This window comes from Corylus avellana, chromosome 8, assembly GCF_965113065.1.
Source record: "Corylus avellana chromosome 8, dhCorAvel1.hap1.2, whole genome shotgun sequence".
Taxonomy (NCBI): Eukaryota; Viridiplantae; Streptophyta; class Magnoliopsida; order Fagales; family Betulaceae; genus Corylus; species Corylus avellana.
Genome location: NC_142497.1, coordinates 6,620,228 through 6,642,280, shown reverse-complemented (window position 1 = coordinate 6,642,280; position 22,053 = coordinate 6,620,228). Strand labels below are relative to the sequence as shown.

General features: G+C 34.8%; 2 pseudogenes across 1 annotated transcript; one reads left to right on the top strand and one right to left on the bottom strand.

The window, feature by feature from the left end:
- Positions 1-3,263: 3,263 nt before the first annotated feature.
- Positions 3,264-5,773, top strand: LOC132190893 (protein FAR1-RELATED SEQUENCE 5-like; annotated as a pseudogene).
- A 919-nt stretch (positions 5,774-6,692) lies between these two features.
- LOC148584048 (threonine dehydratase 1 biosynthetic, chloroplastic-like) lies at positions 6,693-20,791 on the bottom strand (annotated as a pseudogene). Its single transcript, XR_015912977.1, has 5 exons — positions 20,349-20,791; positions 10,238-10,417; positions 9,849-10,118; positions 8,300-8,506; positions 6,693-7,112 (listed from the first exon to the last, which is right to left on the bottom strand). The product of XR_015912977.1 is annotated as a threonine dehydratase 1 biosynthetic, chloroplastic-like (transcript).
- Positions 20,792-22,053: the final 1,262 nt, after the last annotated feature.

The window sequence follows — 22,053 nt, the reverse complement described above, 5'->3', positions numbered from 1 at the left end:
TAAAAATTTGTTGAAGATAAATTTTCAAAAATCTTCAAATGATGCACAAGATATTCAAGAAGCATAAAATAGCGAAAAATCATCAAGTTCAAATTTAAACTCAAGATTGAAGAACGGATGAGTTTCTGGTTATCAAGAAGTTTATATACAAAGTAAAAAAAAAAAAGAAAAAAAAAGAAAAAGAAAAAACCAAAAAATAAAAAATAAACTAAACTAAAGTAAGCCTAAAACTTCAAACAATTTATATTAAACAAAAAAAGGAGAAAAAAAAAAAAAAAAAAAAAAAAAAAGGGAGGGGAGGGGGATGGCCGCTTTGGAAAAACCACCCCAAATTGGTCGAATGAGGGTGGCTCAACCACCCCTAAACCCACTTGGGTATATTGGGGTGGTCGGACCACCCGCATGTGACACATGGTTGTTTGGTACCCCATACCGAATGGGGCTAGCAGAGCCATCGCAAATGGCTCGGCCACCCCCACATTCTTTTTATTTTTTATTTTTGTGTAAGTTTTAGGTTTACTTTTTTTTTTTTTAATGTTTATGTTTACACTTTACTCTTGAAGTCATTTATGTTGACATTTTACCTCGAGGGTATTTTCATAAGTTTTGGTTCAAAATGTTGTATGTCACGCACGTGACTTGGTTTCTGTCCAAATAGACGAATTTGATGGACACATGGTATTTTTTGCCGGTGGATACTTTATGGGATAAAATGTAGTTTCTCCTTAAAAAAAAATACCAACACACTAGCATACGTTCAGGTAGGCAGCATTTACAACAAAACATAAAAAATAATAAATAATAATAATAAATAAATAAAATAAAAAAAGGGAAATGCTTGACTTCATTAAAAAAATCCATCTTTTGGCCATTTTAATCTTAGGTGGTATAACCCATGGCCAAAATTAAAGATGAACTTTTTCATGAAGCATTTCTCTAAAAAAAAAAGTAGTTAGTAGAAGATCAAATTTGTTAGTATCTAAAAAAAAAAAAAATATTAAATTACGTTGTATCATTATCCTAACGTTTCATAAATTTGTTACAAGATAGGTTCTCAAAAATCTGCTCCAATCCAGATTGAAGAATGAATTAGTTTCTACTTATCAAGATAACAGAGCTTAAAAGATCAAATTTGTTAGTATCTCAAATTTGTTTGTTTGTTTGTTTGTTTTTTATTTATTTATTTATTTTTTTAATTTAAATTACATCGTATCATTATCCTATGGTTTCATAAATATGTTACAAGATAAATTTTCAAAAATCTATTCCAATCTAGATTAAATGAAGATAAATCATCAGTTCAAATTTAAAGTTAAGATTTAAAAATGGATGAGCATTCAAATCTTAGATTTTGGCTAATTTTTCGGTTGTTGTCTAAGATAGTCAATAGTATCAGAGTTAACGGTCTTGAAAACTCCATTAATTCACCCAATTTAAATGAAATATTCTATATGTTGTGTCTCTCGCCTATTAAAATGGAGTTTGAACCCACACGTGAGGGGGTGTTAAGTAATTAAATTTACCTCTTTCTATTACCTTAAATTTTTAGGATAAGTGGTAATTAAATAGAATATACAAAGCAACAACCCTTAACATCAACATATATATGACTTAGTGAATGGCCAGCAAGTGAAGGAGAAGGTTGGCAATTAGGGTTAAAAACAAGCCAAGCCAAGTTGGGAATAGTCATTTTCTTTGAATAGCAACTCTCAAGAATAAAAAATTAATCAAATAACGCAATAAGTATTCCTTTACAATGGCTTATTATCCATACCAAACGCGTCCTAAGGAGTTCTCTTCAAGTGGAGGGCGTTGAATTCCTCATTATTTTTCATATAGTTTCTCACCCTCTCTTCAACCAAATCTTTTTTGTAGTATTTCCCTATTGTACTCCGATTTCCATTCATTTAGTTATTTTGTTCAAGCCTTTGTTGAATTCCTTTGGTTATTAGAATCAATTTTCAATTTTTCTTAGTTATTTAGTGTGATATATATTTTCTAATTGAGTATTTTTTACATACCATCATTTCATTTCTAAATTTACTAAATTTGATTGTCTTCTTATATTTACATTTTCTAAGAAAAAGAAATAAAAAATATATATTAGACATACTTTCAAGGATCAAGTAGTGACCACATATTTTTAGGTTACAAGAATCTGTAAGGACAACCACATATTTTTAGGTTACAATAATCTATAAGGGTGTCCCTTTTGAAACAGAGTGCAAGTAGTGCAACTTGCAAAAATGAATAAATAATTTACAAACAGAAAATGTTTTTCTCAAATTTGATTGTGTTCCTCAAAGGAAATAAAAAATATATATTAGACATACTTGCAAGGATCAAGTAGTGACCACATATTTTTAGGTTACAGGAATCTATAAGTGTGTCCCTTTCAATCAGAGTCCAACTTTCAAAAATGAATAAATAATTTACAAATAGAAAATGTTTTTCTCAAATTCGATTGTGTTCCTTCAAAATGTACAAAGTGCGTGTTTTTTTAAATATGATTAATAGAGTCATTGTTACAGAATTTTCAAAATTATTGAGAATAACTTTTATAGGGTCTTGGCACAAACTAAGGCCTTTGTGCCCTCCAATAAGAATGCAACACATCAGCGTGGAACACTATAACAAAAATATGGTGTTTCACCTAATCTTTTTTCTAGAATACATAAAACAAAACACCTTCTAGAATATCATTTTCATATTTTTCTCCAAAACCACCCCACCCACCAACCTGCCGTTGGAGACGCCGTCGGAGACAACACCGGCCGGTACAAAAAAAAACCGGAGATGACGGATACGACCCCTACAGAAAACGCCGGATAAAAACCAAGCTCCTCCTCCATCTCTCCGGTGCCCCTCTCTCTCACCGGCGGCAGTAGAGAAATTTTTTTTTCTTGCTGCCTTTTTTCTCTGTTGCCCGGTAGCAAAGAAATTTTTTTTTCTCGGCTGCCGGGCAACAGAGAAAAATATTTTTCTATGCTGCCGGGTAACAGATTTTTATTTTATTTTATTTTATTTGTTTAACGTTGTAAAGGCACTAGTTTTAGTTGAAGAAGGTTATATTTATGTTTAGAGATTTTAGTATTTATGATTAAAGAATATTGCTATCTTCTTGCAGAATCTCTAAGATGAGTATTAATGTTGAAGAACTTGCTAAAAGTTCATGTTGTGATGATTTTATTGAAGATGAGCATGTTGACAAAGAAATGATAAAAGATCTAAATGATTTTAAACAACCAATTGCGAGTTTTGCCTCATATAATGGTCCTAAGGAACCATGTCTTGATATGGAATTGATGAATTAAAATATGCTCATGCATGTTATAATGCTTATGCAAGGCAGAATGGTTTTAGCATTCGAACAAGTCATTCTTGACTAGCGAAGGATAAGTCAGTAATTGGGATAGAATACGTTTGTTCAAGAGAAGGATTTCGTCATAAAAGTTATCAAGAGAAAACCTATATAAACCCGAAGCCTGCAGAAACAAGGATAGGATGTAAAGCAATTATGGGTTTAAAGAAAGTGGGATTAAAATTGATTATATGTAAGTTCAAAACTAAACATAATCATGATCTCCTTAGTCCTAGAAGTACAAGTTTGCTTCGTGGACATAGAGTGGTAACAAGTGCCCAAAAAAGTCTTATAGATACACTCAATAAATCTGGTGTACTTCCAAGGAAGATAATGTTGGTGTTAAGTCGGTGTTAAGTGAACAATCTGGTGGTGACTATAATGTTGGTTGTATTGCTAAAGATATTCAAAATTATTTGGGCAATAAAAGAAGATTTCTTTTTGAGAGGGAGATACATAAAAAATGTACAATTATTTTCTCGAGAGACAAAGCAAAAATCCGGGTTTTGTTTACGCAATCCAAGTGGATGAAAATGGATGCATGGGCAATTGCTTTTGGACAGATGCTAGATCACGAGCTGCATACCAATTTTTTGGAAATGTTGTTACTTTTGATGCTACCTATTTGACAAAATGTTATAAGATGCCTTTTGTTCCTTTTACTAGAATTAACCATCATCACCAATCTATGATGTTTGGATGTGTTTTGCTTGTAAATGAAACGGTTGAATCTTATACGTGGTTGTTGAAAACATGGCTTGAAGCAATGCTTGGACGTGCTCCTTCTACAATTATCACTGTTGATGACAAGGCTATGAGCAAGGCAATTGCAGAGGTACTACCAAATACCACTCATAGATTGTGTTTATGGCATATTTTACAAAAGGTTCCAGAACATTTGGCTCATATATATAATAAAAATCCATCATTTCAAATAGACTTTCGACATTGTATTCATAATACAATCACAATTGAAGAATTTGAGACGGAATGGAGTGAAATTGTAGGCAAGTATGAGTTAGGAGAGAATGATTGATTGAAAAAACTTTATATGCGGCGTGAAAAATAGATGCCAGCTTACTTGCGAACTACATTTTGCACCGGCATGTCTACAACTCAACGGAGTGAGAGTATGAATAATTTTTTTTAAGGATTATATTCGTTCGAGCACAATGGTGAGTGACTTTGTATATCAATATGAGAAAGCCTTGGATGTACGTTATTTTAAAGAGAAAGAAAGAGATGTCAAGACAAAAACTTCAAAACCGATTATAAAAACATGTTACAAGATGGAAGTAGAGGCCGCAAAGGTTTACACAAGAGAGTCTTTTTTGATGTTTCAAGAAGAGTTATTTAATTGTCAAACTTACTACTCATCCAAACATCGGGAAGAAGGAGGGGTGAAGATATATATGGTGGCCCTTCATGGAAAAAAAAAAAGTCCATTTTATGAAGTTGCATTTGAAGTCCTTGAGAAGAAAGCTGCTTGTACATGCCACAAGTTTGAATTTGCTGGAATTCTATGTAGGCACATTCTTCAAATTTTTTTGAAGAAATCTTTGGTGGACACTATTCCCCAACATTATGACTTAGAGAGATGGACGATCAATGCAAAGAGTCACATTATACATGGCATTTCTAGTGATGATATACAAGTACAAACACAAAATTCTTCCACCTTGATGAGAAATAGCTTAATGTTGCAATTTTATGAAGTTGTAGAAGTGGGTTGCCAATCAAAAAGAAAATATGATCATTTTAGCATTGGTTTACAAAAGTTTCATCACGAGATTCTGACAATGGATGATGATTGTCATAAAGATATAAATGATGCTAATGTAGGAAGTGCCGAGGGTCCTGTGTTGAACAGCCAAGTATTATCAAACCTTGCATTCACTTTGCAAAATCCTCCACATGTTAGTTGTAGAGGAAAACCCAAATCTTTAAGACAAAAAAATCTAAAAGAAAATCAAGAATCAAGAAAAGGACATGTTCCATTTGCAAGAAGACAGGGCATGTGAGAACCAATTGTCCTTCACATAAGCAAGCAAGGTACTCTTATAAATTTCTTTGATTTACAATAATTTACATGAAAATGCATTTTGATTTAATTAGCGCATTAAAATCTTATTTTTTATAGGGATATTTCGAATACAAATGTGAGGCCAACTAACTTGGAGTTGATAGATCAACAAAGTTTAGTAAAGATAAATATTTTTTATAACATATCCTCCATCAAGATCATTTTTGTCCATGATCTAATTTTATTTATTTATGAATTATTTACAGTGCTCTTTGCCAACTATGAAGTATCCCTTTACTACTACATTTGACATGTCTCAAGATCCTGTATGTTCATCTACTACAATTGATATTGGTGCAGATAACACCAACGCCTATGGAACTCATTGAAGTTATTGTGATTTGTGTGGTGTGGTCTTTTTTGTGAGGCTGTAATACACAAGATATGGTTGTATATAGGTTTTTTTTTTTTTTTTTTTTTTTTTTTTTTTTTTTTTTAAATTCACTATCACTTATCAAGGTATCAAAGTAGCGATTTTGAGTTCAAACAATGTCTGTAATTCACCTCCCATTTCAATAATATTTCACATATTGAAGTCATAAGATTAAATAATGGAATCTTATAAGAGGTCAATCTTCTAGAACTCTAAATAATTTTATTCTTCTCCTATAACTTATTCACAACTAAGCTAAAAGTAAAAGTGAAAAGAAATATGAGCATTGTTAGAATATCAATTAAATTATTAAACTTTTTGAACAACAAACGATTTATTATGGTATTAAAGCAAAGATCTTAATTTATGCAGCATTCGAATGTGTTAGATTAAAGTACACAATTTTTAAATTTGATGTTCGAATTATCTTCAAACAAGGTTCAAGCAAAACTCTATGGTCTAAACTTTTTCAACTTACCATCTGATCATGTATCAAACAGAATTCAAATGATGCTCTCAATTTTGCAATTTTTAGTTTACCGTTCAAACGATTATCGAACTTGCTTCGAAGAAAGAGTTCAACATTGGAACCCAAGTAGTACTGGTCGAACACGCATGAATAGAGTGTGAAAACTAAATCTTTTTAAGCTAAAAACTTCATTATTCATATAGCCCCATAACTTCTATCATCCTAGATTATGTGTAGTCCATACTAACCACCTTAGGCGAAGGTACTAGGCATCTAAGTCACTTACCACCCAGAAATGGTTGAGATATTCAAGTTTGAGACAATGTCTTTGGAGTGATGCATTAACTCTTCATTAACAAGTGACATAACTCTTTTAAACTTAAATTAGTGTTTTTGTCCACAGAATGTGCCGTGCCAACACAACATAGGTACTTAATAAAACCAACAATAATATTTGTTTTGAGGTTGATTGTCATAAAAAACAAAATGATGATCTTAGTTTCAGAAAATCCAGTGGAAGAAACGCTAAGAATAGAATTGGCTTACTGCACGTAGAAAAAGTATTTTGTTGGCATACCAATGGACAAAACTCTTTGAACCTTTTGCACTTCTCTGGAACAAATGTTGCAAGGACAGACTCATGCCGCCTACCAACATCAGCAAGTTGGGATACAAACCTTAGTCCATCAAAGTTCATGTTCGCTCCACTGGTTATTGCTACAACATTTTCACCTTTCAGTCCATAATATTTGCAATATGCTTCTGCTCCAGCAATGGCAAAGGCCCCCACCGGTTCAAGTATGGCTCGCTTTTCCTCGAACATGTCCTACAGCAAAAGTCCAATTACAATTTTAGCACTCAAATTACTATAGTGTCTTGCCAAAGTTCCATAGAAAGAATTAGCATGCTTAATTACCCACTCTTTCTTTCTTTTTCTGGAGGTCGAAAGCCAGAAATGACTCCATATTATATGATTAAGCAGGTCAAATTACAAATTGAAGCGTGATATACTGCAAGCATACAAATCAAAATATTCAGGCTATGATCTTTCTAGTGCCATAATCTAACTAAACTATAAGGGTCTGCAATTTCTTAATAGAATGCCCATTTAAGATGGCTTCTGACAAGGACACTTTTGCGGCCCTAAGTATCAGATGTAGTCTAACACTTTAGTGTGCACATTTAATTTTCATTTTTTAATATTTTTTATTCTACTGAAGAGAAAATTTTCTTTGTTTCATTGGCTTTAAGAGAAATAATGAGAATACTAGTTGATTCATACTGTGGGAATCAATTGTTTACTCCATTATTAATGAAACAGAAATATGAGAGTCAGAGGATCCAAATATCAGATAGAATTGGAAAAGGACACTGATAAATTATATAAGTAGCGACTCAGCAAGTAACCTTTTTCTTCTTAATTCTTACTCCTGGTTGTTGTATGAGTCATCTTGTCCAATAGTATTAACCATCGAACAGTAAAATATTGTTCCAAAAGCAAGCCACAAAGCACACAGCAATTCTTATGAGCTGCGCTCAACAATTGTTAGGGCCTCATCATGTACTAGGCAAGTATTGGATGTTGAACTTACTTTTTAAAACCTTGAATTTGGTTTAGGTATCAAACATGGTGGCCTGCGTTAAATATATATGTGTGTGTGTGTGGGGGGGGGGGGGGGGGGAAACTACATTGACTCCCTCTAACTACCACCCTAGGGAGGGACTATTGGACCCATCTACCTTGAGCAAGTTGACACAACACCCCAGGCTACCTGGGGCAGTTAGGCCCCACAGCCTGCTCACTTAGACTGCCCAAATCTCTATGCATTTGGGACAACTTAATTGTAGTGGATCATCACTCGTAATTAGATGGGAGTAAATGTTGTTCCCTACATATACATATAGGAATTTCACTAACATTACATGGAAACAACCAAGACTATTCCATGTACGGTAAAATCAAAGGCCTCTGTGATGCAAGGTTCCGAGCTAAGAGTATGATGAGAGACTCACCTTTATTGATGCACAGATAGCATCTTAGCTGACAAGAACTACTCCATCAATGAGCTCTCTGCATAACCAAAGAGTTTCATTTCCAACCACATCCACAGCTACCCCATCTGCAAATTTTCCTATTTTATCTAGCATAATTCTCTGCTGATGATATAAAGATAGTGCCATTGAGTTTGCATCATATGGCTCCACCCCAATGATCTTGACCTACATGATAGATGTATACTGGTAGTGCTAATTATGGTTTTACGCAAATGTAACCAGAAGATTTACACACGCTAAAATAAACATTGTGAGATGCAAAGCACAGAAAGTGGAACAAAAAACTGAATAAGTAAAAGGGAAAATTGCAAAATTAGTCTACGGGGTTTGAGATTATGACAAATAACTCTCTAAGGTTTCAAAACTGACAAATAACTCCATATGATATGCATGTGTAATAAATAACTCCCTCAGTACAAATTCGAGTACAAATTCTGGTCATTTTTCGGTCTGTGTCATTTTGAAATTATACATTGACTCTCAAACAAATTATAAAATATTAAAATAAAAGAAGGGGGGAAAAACATAAAAGAATAGAAAACGGGCACTTAGGGGGTGGTTTGGCCACCTCCTCAAGCTGGTCTAGGGATGGCCAAACCATCACCATAGTTAGCACCCATTTTTCTTTTTCTTTTTTTAATACTTTTTTTAGGGTAAATGTGTAATTTCATCATGGCCCCAGAAGAAAAAATGTCAAAATCTGTACCAAGGAAGTTATTTGTTACATAGGCACACCACAAACAGTTATTTGTCACCTATTTGTACAACCTCAAATCCCAGGACCAATTTTACAATTTTTCCTAAATAAAACAATGGACTCCAAGAATTTGTTCATTGATACAACATAAACTCAGTACACCTAATCAACAAATAAAATGAAAAATAGAATTATAGAAAAAGAAAGATGGGATTTCATTCCAACTTGGATGAGATTTGAAGCAGAAAACAGTTCATTAAACTTAACACGCACTCCGATTGAATCACACTATCAAACAGATAAATGAATCATCAAATTAATTTCACACTATATGTTACCAGCCTCCTACTTATTTAGTCATCATGTTTGATATTAGTATATCCATAGAATAAAAACTTTTAATCTGTACAACCAAATTCTTAAAGCATAGCAGAAAACTTGAGACAGTCCATATGCTGAATTCCGCGAATACTTTCTTTTTCCCAGACTTAAGATATCATTGCATCCATAAGGCATCTTAAAGAAATTTTTCCATAAAGTTACATTTCTATTTCAAAAATGTTGCATACCCTTATTCAGCTTCAATAACATCCGTACTTCAAAACAATGCGCTCAAATCTCCTAAACTTGAAGAATAATTTTGATGACTTAAAGTCTTAAACAGTTAAACCCAGGAAGCTGTAATATATTTTCAATTTGTATATTACTTAAACACAATAAGTTGTTTGTATACTTTTTCTGGAGTCCCATTGAAGTCGTAGGCCAAATGCATTTGCTTAGTTGAATTTTGAAGGAAAACATGTCACATACCTCGGGGTAAACTGCCTTCACATAGGCAGAAATTCCAGCTATTAGCCCGCCACCTCCAACAGGCACAAAGATTGCATGCAATGGAGCAGGCATTTGACGCACAATCTCCATTCCTACAGTCCCCTGCCCTGCAATGATATCTGGGTGATCAAAACCAGGAACAAACGTTCGACCTTCTTCTCTGGCCCGCTTCTTGGAATACTCTTGTGCTTCATCATAGGCCTCGCCAACAGGCACAACTGTAGCACCCAACCTCTCCACCGCCTTCAGCTAAACAAATGTGTAATACCAAATAATTGGGATATCTAAAATTGACAACATAATGAGACAAATCAAAAGCTTTTTATCATAAATTAAGGAATGTGATGGTAGGGAAAAAGGCTATCAACTTTGATTTCAGGAGTTGCATCAGGCATGGCGACGACTGCATCACAGCCTAGTTTTTGTGCAGATAACGCAACTCCTTGGGCATGGTTCCCTGCTGATACACAAGTGACTCCCCTGTCCAACTGTTCCCTTGAAAGCTTGGCCATCATGTTCTAAGCTCCCCACAGCTTGAAGGAGAATACCTAGCAGTTTGAAGACATCAATAAAGAGTTTGGAAAACTGTTTTCTGTTCTTGAAATGTGGAAGACAAACAGAACAAACAGCATTTCCTCAGAATGAACCCTTTCGACAAAAAAATCCAAAATGATGGTTTTCCTGTTTACAGGAACATTAATCGATCTGTTGAGATTAAATTGTTATCAAATTCCTGCGTGAAAGACAATTTTCAAGAAGCAAAATCTCATGGTCTCATAAAAATGAGGATTCTCTGAGATATTTTTCGAAGTTAGCACAAATATATTATCATCAAGAAAATGTTCCATTTCTTAGGAATATGCAAGTATTTAAGGCACACAGCAGTTCAGTTCTCGCAGGTTGCCAATTCCTCATCAGTTGATCTTCCTTGGTCGATTAAGCTTCCGGCGCCATCTCCGCCATTGTTGGTGTCTCGATCTGAATTGGCTTCTCGGCAACCTGAGCCCTTTCCCTCTCCTACACAGAAGCCCGGTTGCTCTCCTCTGGCCCCACAGCACCCAATGACCACTCGCTTATGGAATAATGTTTTCCGGCCCAAGAGAGACATCATGATGGTCTCACTCTCATTGTATTTCAGACCCCTCGGGCTCTTACTACTGATTTGGGCCCTTGCAACTTTGGGCCTATGCATTGGGCCACATCTTCTAGATACTTGAGTGGCAGCAAGCCATGGAAAAAAGAGGTAAGAATTAAGCCCTCATGTTTGGTGTGTGTTTGAGAGGCTTAAAAGTGCGTTTAATACTTAAAAAATTGTTTTGAATAAAAAAGTTTCCGTTTGTTAAAAAAAATAAATGAAAGCGTTTTTAAGGATTTAAAAAGCCTAAAAATGGTCAAAAATGCATTTTTAGTAAAAACTTAAAAATGAAACTTTTGGACTTAAAAACTCTATTTCTTAAAGAAAATGATAAAGGCACAATTAAAACCCAGCTTTGGCCCAACTTTTCTCTTAAGTTAAAAAAAAAAAAAAAAAAAAAAAAAAAACTGCATGTGGAGGAGAAAGAGAACCTTCTTAAACTAGAGAGAGAAATTTAGTCGAGAAGTTGGGCTAAAGTTGGGTTTAAGTTCTAACTGTATTACACCTCATTTCTCAAACACAATCCTAAACATGCTCTAACTCGAATTGATATTAATGTAGATAAGTAATATAAGAAAATTTATTTGAAACACCCACTCATCTAAATAAAGTTTAAGCCACCACCCGACCATTAGTGTCCCATGTTGGGGGATAAGGATCCTCTCTCCATTTCTCTCATATATATATATATAGAAGGAACTGCGGGAGAAAATGCAGCAAAGAGGAAGCGCAGTATGCATATAGATGCAAGGAATAGGGGAGAGTGATGTACATGCAAAAGATAATTTAAAACAAAGCAGTAAAACCAGCCATGAGGCGGTAATGACAATTCTATAATCAAAATAAAGAACTGAAATTAAAATAATTGAGAAGCTAAAATCAAAACTTGATATAAGATTGATAAAATATCTTACAAAAGTAAGTGATAGAACTTACAGAAGTAAGTGATAGAGGAGAAGGAAATCAAAATATGAGAGCAGGGGAATGGCTAGAAGTAATGGGTATTAGATTATCCCAAAAGAGCTTCTGCCTTACAATGGGGAGAGGGGAGCCGTTAAATAGGCAAATTACAATGAATAAAACAAAATACAATCACAAGGTAAATAGTAAAAGTAGATTCCGAGTTGATGCGGTCAAAAGTAAACAGTAGAAAGGGGGCGCATTGTAGAGTCGATGCCAATCAGGAACTGTGAAAGTCTTCAATCTGAAATAGTAACTGTCGGCACTGTAGTGTCGGCAGACAAATTGCAAACAGTGAATGTGAGCAGTAATCCTGTACAGTGTGTCGGCAGCAACAGTGAACAGTAAAAAGTGAACAGTACTTTAGCATAGTATTCTTCAAATAGTGGTGAATAGTAATTTGAGAACCAGCCGTTATGAGCCAGTCTGAAATCTAAAAGTCAGGAGCCATCATGAGGCCATTCTGAAGTCTAGGGAGGAAAGCCATCATGAGGCCATTCTGAAGTCTAGGGAGGAAAGGCTGTTAGGTGCCCATCTGAAATCTTCTTGAAGAGGAATCAGCCGTTATGAGTCAATCTGAACTCTTCTGAGAATCAAAAGCCGTTATGAGGCCAAATAATTGCAAATCTTCCATCTTCATTGTGGAGAGGAATCAATCTTCATCATCAGAAATGGATTCCAGAAAGGTTTTAATCCATTGTTTCCTTTTAGAAATAGTTGAAGAGGAGGAAAAAGGAATTGGGGTTGGATCAGGAGCCAAGGTTGGCATAGTAGCTGCAACTCTTTGAACTAATATTTCAACCTTTTTGACAATGGGGTCAATCTTGGGGGATTTTTCCCAAGTTTTAGCTTGAAACCAATGCCTTTCAATTTTTTCTTCATTCTTAGCTTAACTCCATTTTAGAAACCATGGAACTCTAAATTGTTTGGCTGGCAAACTGAAGTATTGGTGGGAAAATTGGATTAAAATCATCACAGTAACCGTCATAGGTGATATGGGCTGAAAATAGATGGTAAGCATGAACAAGCTGAGGAGGGAGAACTTTTAAAGTAAGACCAAATTGATTTCACCACTGGTTAAATCAAGCGGGGAGAAAACCATTAAATTCTTTATCAAAACTGATAAACCAAAAATGTTTGAAATCACTCTTTTGGAAAAGCATAAATTGGAACCAGTCATCCACATAATCATAATAAGAATAGGGAATGTGAGAATTGGAGGAAGGTCTTAGGGAAGAAGGGTGAGAGCCCCAATCACTAACAGAGATAAAATTGACAAAATATGCAATAGTACAAACAATCGTTTGAGGATTCTTGGGTTTAAAAATTGGTTTGAACCGGACAGAATTGGTTTGGATCAAAATATCAGTATAAAATGACAAATCTTTCAAACGATGTTCAGGAATCCAATGAAAATTCGGGGGAAAGTAAGAATGAGCCAATTGCTTTGGGGTCTGAGAATTATCTTCAGAAGAAAATAAGTACTGGGAAAAGGGGAGAGCAATAAAGGGAATAGAAATATTGACAAAAGGGGGACTAGGTTCCTTAGGAGGAGCCACAATTCTTGGTCTAGTGAAATGACTAAAAGCAGAAGTATTTGACTGAGAAATTTGAGAGTAGAAAGGGGAAAGACTTGAGAATTGAGTAGCAATGGGAGTATTAGGAGGAGGGTGAAGAGGAATAGAAGATTCAGGTTTCAAAACATGATTAATCTTTTCCTTGCCCTTTTTGCTTGCCATTGTGGCACTGCAAAAATTCACTAGTAAGAAAATCAGGAATTGAATTATTAGATCCTTTAATATATTCAATATCAAAATCAAAAACACTTAAAATGGCTTGCCATCTGGCAAAAATCTATTTTGATGCAATGTTTTCAACATCATTTTTCAAAATATATTTAGCAGATTTACAATCAATACGTAAAAGAAATTTTTGATTAAGTAGATCAGACTGGAATTTAGTAATGCATAAAACAACAGAAAGAATTTCTTTCTTAATAGTACTATAATTAATTTGCGCATTATTTCAAGATCCAGAATGAAAGCGAACGATTTGTTCGGGAGATTATGGGGAAGATCCTGAGGAAACAACCTATTTCAGAATACCTCCAAATCCAATTTCAGAGGCATCAGTGTCAACAATCTTGAAAGAATTATCAGAAGGGATGCCTAAGCAAGGGAGAGTTTTAACATGAAGCTTAATTTCTTGAACAAGAGAAGTATGAATATCTGACCAGGGGGAGGATTATTTTGTAACCTTTCAAACAAAGGTTTACAATGCTTTCGCAAATCTTTGTAGAAATCAGCAATATAATTCAGAGAACCAAGAAATCTTTGGAGTTGGGATTTATCAGTGATAACATCAGGGAATTTGTCAGCAAATTGAATAGCCCTGTCAATAGGACGAATTTGACCTTTCGAAATGTCAAATCCAAGAAATCTGATTTTATCCTGGAAGAGTTTGATCTTTTTGGCTGAAACAACAAGCCCGTTTTGTTTGATGGTTTCTAGAAACGATTTCAAATGTTTCCAGTGTTCATCAATGGACTCTGAAAAGACAAGAACATCATCAATATAAACAATAGTGAAATGGCTGAAATGATTGAAAATATCGTTCATGATATTCTGAAATTCACTAGGAGCATTCTTTAAACCAAAGGGCATGACATTCCATTCATAATGTCCAAAGGGGGTAGTAAAGGCAGTCTTATACCTATCACTATCCTTAATCTGGACTTGCCAAAATCCTGACTTCATGTCAAACTTAGAGAAAACAACAGCATCGTTAAGACGACTGACCAAATCTTTCCTATTGGGAATAGGGTATCTAATCCATTCTAAAACATCATTGAGGGGCTTGTAGTTGATAACTAACCTAGGAGCACCTCGTTTTAACTCAGCATTCTTCATAACATAAAAAGCAACACATGACCAAGGAGACTTACTCTTACGAATAATTCCCTTAGTAAGCAAATCAGCAATTTCCTTTTGGCAAAATTCTAAAGTTTCGGCATTCATTTGAATGGGCCTAGCTTTAGTTGGAATTTTGTTTTCAGAAAAATCTTTAACATAAGGTAAAGAAACAATATGCTTTTTCCTATGCCAGAAAGCATTAGGAAGTTCAGAGCAAACAGAATCAATAATTAAGTATTGAAAGCAGAAATCTTTGATTGCAAAAGCTTGTCAGAAAGCTGTTCAGCAATCTTTTTGTATCTTAATTCTTGTTTGAGAAAATTGAGTTGTTTATGCTTGGCAGAAATCAAATTTAAACAACTATCATCAATATCAAATTTGGAAGCAAAATGAAATTTCACTTCAAAACCCATTTTAACAGTTGAGACACCAGTATTATCAACAGTTAAAGGGTAAAGCATGGCAATAAACGGAAGACCAAGAATCGCTTTGTCAGTCATATTCTTAACAAGTACAGCAGGAATATGAAAACAAACATTATCCTGACAAACATGAACATTAATCAACTCATACTTAATATGCAATTTGTTTCCACTAGCTGAATTCAACCCTTCCGAGGATTTTTCAAAATATTGGCTGGGAACAAGTCCTTCTTGTATGCAATTTAAATCAGCACCAGAATCAATCAATGCAATGACATCAAGGGTAAAATCAGGGGAAACAATAATATGTACTTTAGAGTAACATTTGGGAGGAATTACTTTGTTAATTATACTGACAATATTACTGTTATCAGAACAGGTATGGGCTTATTTTTTAAATCAACAATACCTTTCCTAATGTTAGTAATCTCATGTTGCAAATCGGAGACTGTAACTACTTTGAATTTTTGTTTTGAAACTTTTCCAAAGTATTTTCAAGAGAGATATCTTGTCCTTCAGATTTAGTCAAAACAGAACAAGTACTAAATCTTTCTTCAGATTGCAAATCATGAGGAGTGGGTTTTGGATAAAAATTCTTTGTAAGATTGAAAGATCTGGATCCATCAAAGATCCTTTGGAGTTTTGGCTCCAAGTCAATCTTGCCAAAGTTTTCTTCAAGAATTTTAATATCATAATCAGTAGAAACATGAGAAGTTCCAGAATCAGAAGAGGAAACTTTTTTAATACCAAAATTCTGACCAGAAGTACTGGTACGAGAAGTTTTTAACTCAGTTAATTCAAAAAGCAATTGGTTAACTTTCTCAAGGTAGTTTTCAAACCAGAAGATTTCTTTAAATCAGAAAGAGAAATTAGGGGTTTTTCAATCTTAGAAGGAGTGGAGGAAATTTTTAAATCGGTAGAGGGAGAGGGTATTTTCTCTTCAATCCTATCTAATTGTTGTCCTATGATATGAAGAGACTGGCTAACAAAATTATTTTACTCGATAATTTTCCTATCGTTATTAATAGGATCCTTATCATGGGTTTTGAAAGGGGAACATTTAACAACAATTTTATTGATATCAAGAAGAGTATTTTCAAGAGGAGGATGAGAAGATCTGATAACAGATTTTTCTTCCTTAACAAAATTCTTTTTTACAACATTCAAAACATTGTCGATAGGGAAATGTTTTTGAAGATAATAAAAAAATAAAATATGTTTTTGGGACTTGATCATCAGCTGGGTCCATTTGACCTTAATGAGATTTCGTTCATTTTCAGAATATTTGGCACGGTAAGCATGCCGTAAATCACGATTTTCAGAAGAATTAAAATCTTTATGCAGAGCTGGCCAATCAATGATAGAAAAGAAATCTTTAATCGGAGCAGTAAGAACATTACACTAATGAGGAGGAGCAGTGGGAAGAGGAGCATTAAAATCAGAAGCAGAAGGAGAAACAGATCCACCTTCGTCATCCGTTGGAGGATGATTTCTAGTAGAGTAAAAAGCAGAGGAAACTTGGGAATCGGTAGAAATTCCTTTGAGTTTCAAATCAGGGTTAACAGTAGGATAAAGAGGAGGAGGATTAAGAGAATCATCCACATCCTTATCACGACGTCGGTGTCCTTCTGTGGTGGTAGAACCAGCAAAAGAATTCCTTCGTTCGTTAACCAAAAGAGGCCTTTCAATTCTACTTGAAAGTCCTAAATCAGAAAAATTGATTTTAACAGATCCATCTATGTATTGTTGGATGTAATCAAGATTAGAGGTATCATTCACTACTTGAGAAGGTTTTGTAATGCCTTCCAAAAGCCACTCGTTGGGGAGGTCAATCTCATCCCAGCAAATCATTTTCGGAGTTTTGATATTAGCATTCTGACTAGAACTTTGAATTAACAATGTAGATTCACCTGGATTCTTGATCACAGCTTGTGGATCTAGATTTGTTTTCATCAATTTATAATAAATACGGTAGATGATAGCAAGAGGTCTGCTACCTTCTTCCATATTATAACCAGAAGTAAGAATATTTAGCGTTAAAGCTTTAAGAATATGAATATCATCCAAGGCAAGAGAAATATTAGGGAAAACATCAAAATGAACATGACCATTAGACAGAGAAGATTGAATCATACCAAGAATACTAGTATGAAAATCAACAAATCTTGCATCACGTAAACATAACAAAACAGAAGCATTGATACCAAATCGAGTCAATGGCTTGATTGCAACTTGAACAGAAACAATATGCAAAAATCTATAACCTTTAGCAAGAGAATTATTAACAAATTTTTTATTAAACAATGTAATGGTTTGATCTTTACCAGAAATGACAAAGGTTTGTTCAACAGTTTTAACAGAATATTCATTCTTAAAAGAAGATTTAAACCATGAAGTAGTGTAAACATCCTTAGCGTTAAGCTTGGGGATGTTCCATTTATCAAATTTAAAATCATTATCACTTTTAACAGAAAATTGTTCAAAATTAACCACGTCAGGTGGTAAACTGAAATTAGAGCTAACAGAAGAATTAGATCTCCACATTTTGACACACAATCTACACACAAAATTACTCACTGGGAATCGACTTACAGAATCTCATCCTAGGTACTTACTCACAAGACAAACTTCCTAAGCATGTCCTTCCTAGACGCAAAACTATCCACACATACCCTTGGCCTAACACACAGTTGAAACCAAAACTATCCACACATACCCTTGGCCTAACCCGCAGTTTCTTCTTCACGCCCTAACACGCCAACCTAGGCTTTCAACGGGACTTACAGATACCTCGCAAACTGTAGTGACGGGGTGGTGGACTACCGTTTGTTACAAACTGTACTGACGGGGTGGTGGACTACCGTTCAACAACTAGGAGCTCTACACAGAGAAAGGTTAACAAGGAGTAAGGACTCAGAAAGATCAAAAGCAAGACGAGACACAGGGATATATATATATATATATTTTCTTTTCAAAATTTAAAGTTGGTGCATCTTATATAATTTCACATTATTTAAACTTTTTTTTTTTTTTTAATTTTCATATGGAGTATCCCAATCAAATTGCTAACAATTTAGACAAGTAATTGCATTATGTCCCAATAAAAACTGCACAATATGGATTCACCTACCATATCAATTTGGTGGGTTGTAAACGTATATATATATATATATATATTATTTTTTTCCTTTTCAAAATTTAAAGTTGGTGCATCTTATATAATTTCACATTATTTAAATTTTTATTTTTATTTTTATTTTATTTATTTATTTATTTTAATTTTCATATGGAGTATCCCAATCTAATTGCTAACAATTTAAACAAGTAATTGCATTATGTCCCAATAAAAACTGCACAATATGGTTTCACTTGCCATATCAATTTGGTGGGTTGTAAATGGATTTTCCGTATGTAATTTTTGTTTTTAGTTTTCAAAATGTGAAAAACAAATATAAATACAGCTCGAGAATGACTCATGACAAAAAATAAAATAAACTTAGGGCATGTTTGGGTGTGCGTTTGAGAAGCCTAAAATTGCGTTTAATAAAAAGGCTGTTTGAAAAAAAAAAAAAAAAAGAGTACTGGTTTGGTAAACAAATTGAAGCACTTCTAAGAATCCAAAAATGCCTAAAAATGACCAAAACGCACTTTTGACAAAAGTTTAAAAATGAAGTTTTGCTAAAAAGCGCTTCTTGACTTGAAAACTCGATCTATTTCTCAAACACAATTCCAAACATACTCTTAGAGATGTATTTTGTGTCATTTTTTTTCTATAATTTTTTATTATTTCTTCTTGAAATTCATTATTGAATCCATGAAATTCACAAATTCAATGAAGGATAGATTTTCTCATCTTTTATAACAAAATATATATGATTTTCAAAATAATTAATAGGGAAAATTACACTTTACCCCCCTAAAGTTGGGGGCGATTTTTAATTTGAACTCCAAAGTTTCAATTTTTGCAATCTACCCCCGCAAAATTTCAATTTTTTTTTTTTTAATTCAGCCATTCAGTCAGTCAAAGCTGCTTTAACTGACGAAACAGTGATCATGTGCGTCGCACGTGATTCACTTATCCCGATTTCTTCCCCAAAATGCCCCATCTCCTTCAGCGTTCCACAATCTCTTATCCTCCCAACCTCAAAGTTTCATGCTCACAGTCCACGTTTTCAATCTCTCAAACACAAACGCATTTCGAAAAGAACCCTCTACCTTCTCATATGCAATCCATTATCAGTACTTCAAATCCTTCTCTCTTTGATTTCAATTTATCTGGGTTCTACAATAGTTCCAACATGGCGGCCACACTACGAAAAACCATTTATTTGCTGACTAACATTTCCTGACGTGTTAGATGGTCTGACACGTCAGAAAATTCTCCTAACGTGCCGGTTTTGACGTGTTTCAGGCGTTACGAATGTGGGTGTCAAAAATGGAAATTTTCTGACGTGTTACATCTGACATCGGATTGGGTTTCCTGAGTTTCTTGATATATATATAAGAATTCGTTTCCTGGGTTTCCTGAGTTTTTGACAATGGAAATATATATATAATAATTCGTTTCCTGAGTTTCTTAGTTCACATCGGATTGGGTTTCATAGTTCGTCTTTAAGACGATCGGTTGGGTTCATATATAAACATATATACTTAATATTATAATAACCCAACAAAGAAATATCAATTAAGAAAACAAACAAAGAAAGTGATGAAAATATATTACCAATAATATCAACAAAAAGGCATCATTTCACAAAGTCCATCCCTCAAAAGTCTCAATCTGAGTCGTAGTGAAGGATTGTGGAACGCTGAAGGAGATGAGGTATTTTCGGTACTAAAACGCTTGAAGTGATCACGTGCGTCGCACGTGATCACTATTCCGTTAGTCAAAGCCGCTCTGACTGACGAAATGGTTGAATGAAAAAAATTGGAACTTTAGGGGATGAATTGTAACAATTGAAACTTTAGGGTTTGAAAATCTCTGCTGACTTTGGAGGGTAAAATGTAATTTTCCCTAATGAAAACAAACATTTCCCGTAAACTTACGTACTCCAGGTTGAAGATCCTCCCTCTTGAGCCAAAGATGAACACCAAGCTTCTCAGAGAGCTTCGAAGCATAGTCCAATGGCGTCTCCACCGCAACATTATAAACCTTAGATGACAATATCTTCGTCAAGTAACTGGTGGCGCTGTGAACCCCGTCCCCACCCATCACAGATGGCCACGCCGCCATCTTTTCAGGCACAACACCGAGGAAGCCACTCTCATACACCAACAACTCAGATGAGGCTCGGGCGGCGTCGTATTAAGAGAATCGAGCCCTAAGAGCTTGTGGAAGCAGATCTGCTCCTTTGGGCTTGTCAATGTTGCAGTAGTAATGGATGGTTGACTTTTGTTGGAGTACTTCTTCGTCCTAATTGGTGGGAAAGTTGACTGCTCGGGTGTGCTGTGAAATAGAGGAGTGGGTGAAGCCATGAAGCAGAGTGCTTCCATTTTGCAGAGAGAGAGAGCTGAGTTCTTGCAAACAAGTATAAAAGACCTTCACAAACATTCCTATATATATATATATATATATATATATATATTTTAAATTTTTTAAAAATATTATAAAGTTTATCATGAATGCTAGATAAAATCTAGGTAGGAATCCAATGAAAAAACTATTTTGACATATACAACTTGTTATCTTCAAGAGTTTTTGTGATTATTTATCTTCAGCAAGTGATAACTATGGCTGGTTGATCGTCTTTATCTTTCCCATATTGTTCTTCTAGTTGAGTCCCATTCGATTACCTCTTATCATGATAATGTTCTTAGATATATTTATTTATACATATATCATATATACGTATGTAATGAATCATCTCCATTTCATTTAGAAAAAAATGGTATAAAGAGACATTTCATAGTACGCAAGACACCATGGCAAAATGGTGTGGCAGAAAAGATGAATAGGTCTATTGTAGAGAGAGCACAATGTCTTAGGTTGAATGCTGGACTTGCAAATATTTTTTGGGTAGATGTAGTGAGTATGGCATGCTACTTGATCAACAGGTCACCGAGGGTAGCACTAGATGGGAAAGTTGAGGGGAGGTGTGGACAGGTAATGAGATAGATTACTCAGGTTTGAGAGTTTTTGGTTGTCCAGCCTATGTGTACATACCTAGTTAAAACGATCGAAGTTTGTTCCAAAGTCTAGACAATGTGTCTTTCTCGAATATGGGAAAGGGGTTAAGGGTTACAAGTTTTGGGATTCGAAGGCAAACAAGGCAGTGATTAGTATAGATGTGGTATTTGATGAAAATTCCATGTTGAAGAGTATTCAGGGTGAAGCGCAGCATGTGCCAGAAAGCAGTAGCAATGATAAGCAGGTAGTGCAGGTGGAGTTAGAGACTCCTGTGCAACAAAACACTTCTCAGGATACAGAGACCTCTACTTCAGGAGTTAAGGAGCATCACACTATAGCCACAGACAGGCCTAGACGCATTATCAAGCCACCAACCAGGTACGATTTTGAAGACATGGTTTCCTATGCTCTTGTCATCAGCGGCGGAGATCCTACTACTTTTCAAGAGGCTGTCAATAGCCAAGAGAATAGCAAATGGGTGGGTGATATGGCGGAAGAGATGGAATCTCGGCATAAAAACTAGACGTGGGATTTGGTGGAGCTTCTAGAGAGGAAGAGGGCGATAGGGTGTAAATGGGTGTTTAAGAAGAAAGAAGCAATATCAAAAAAAGTGGGGAAAGTTCAAGGC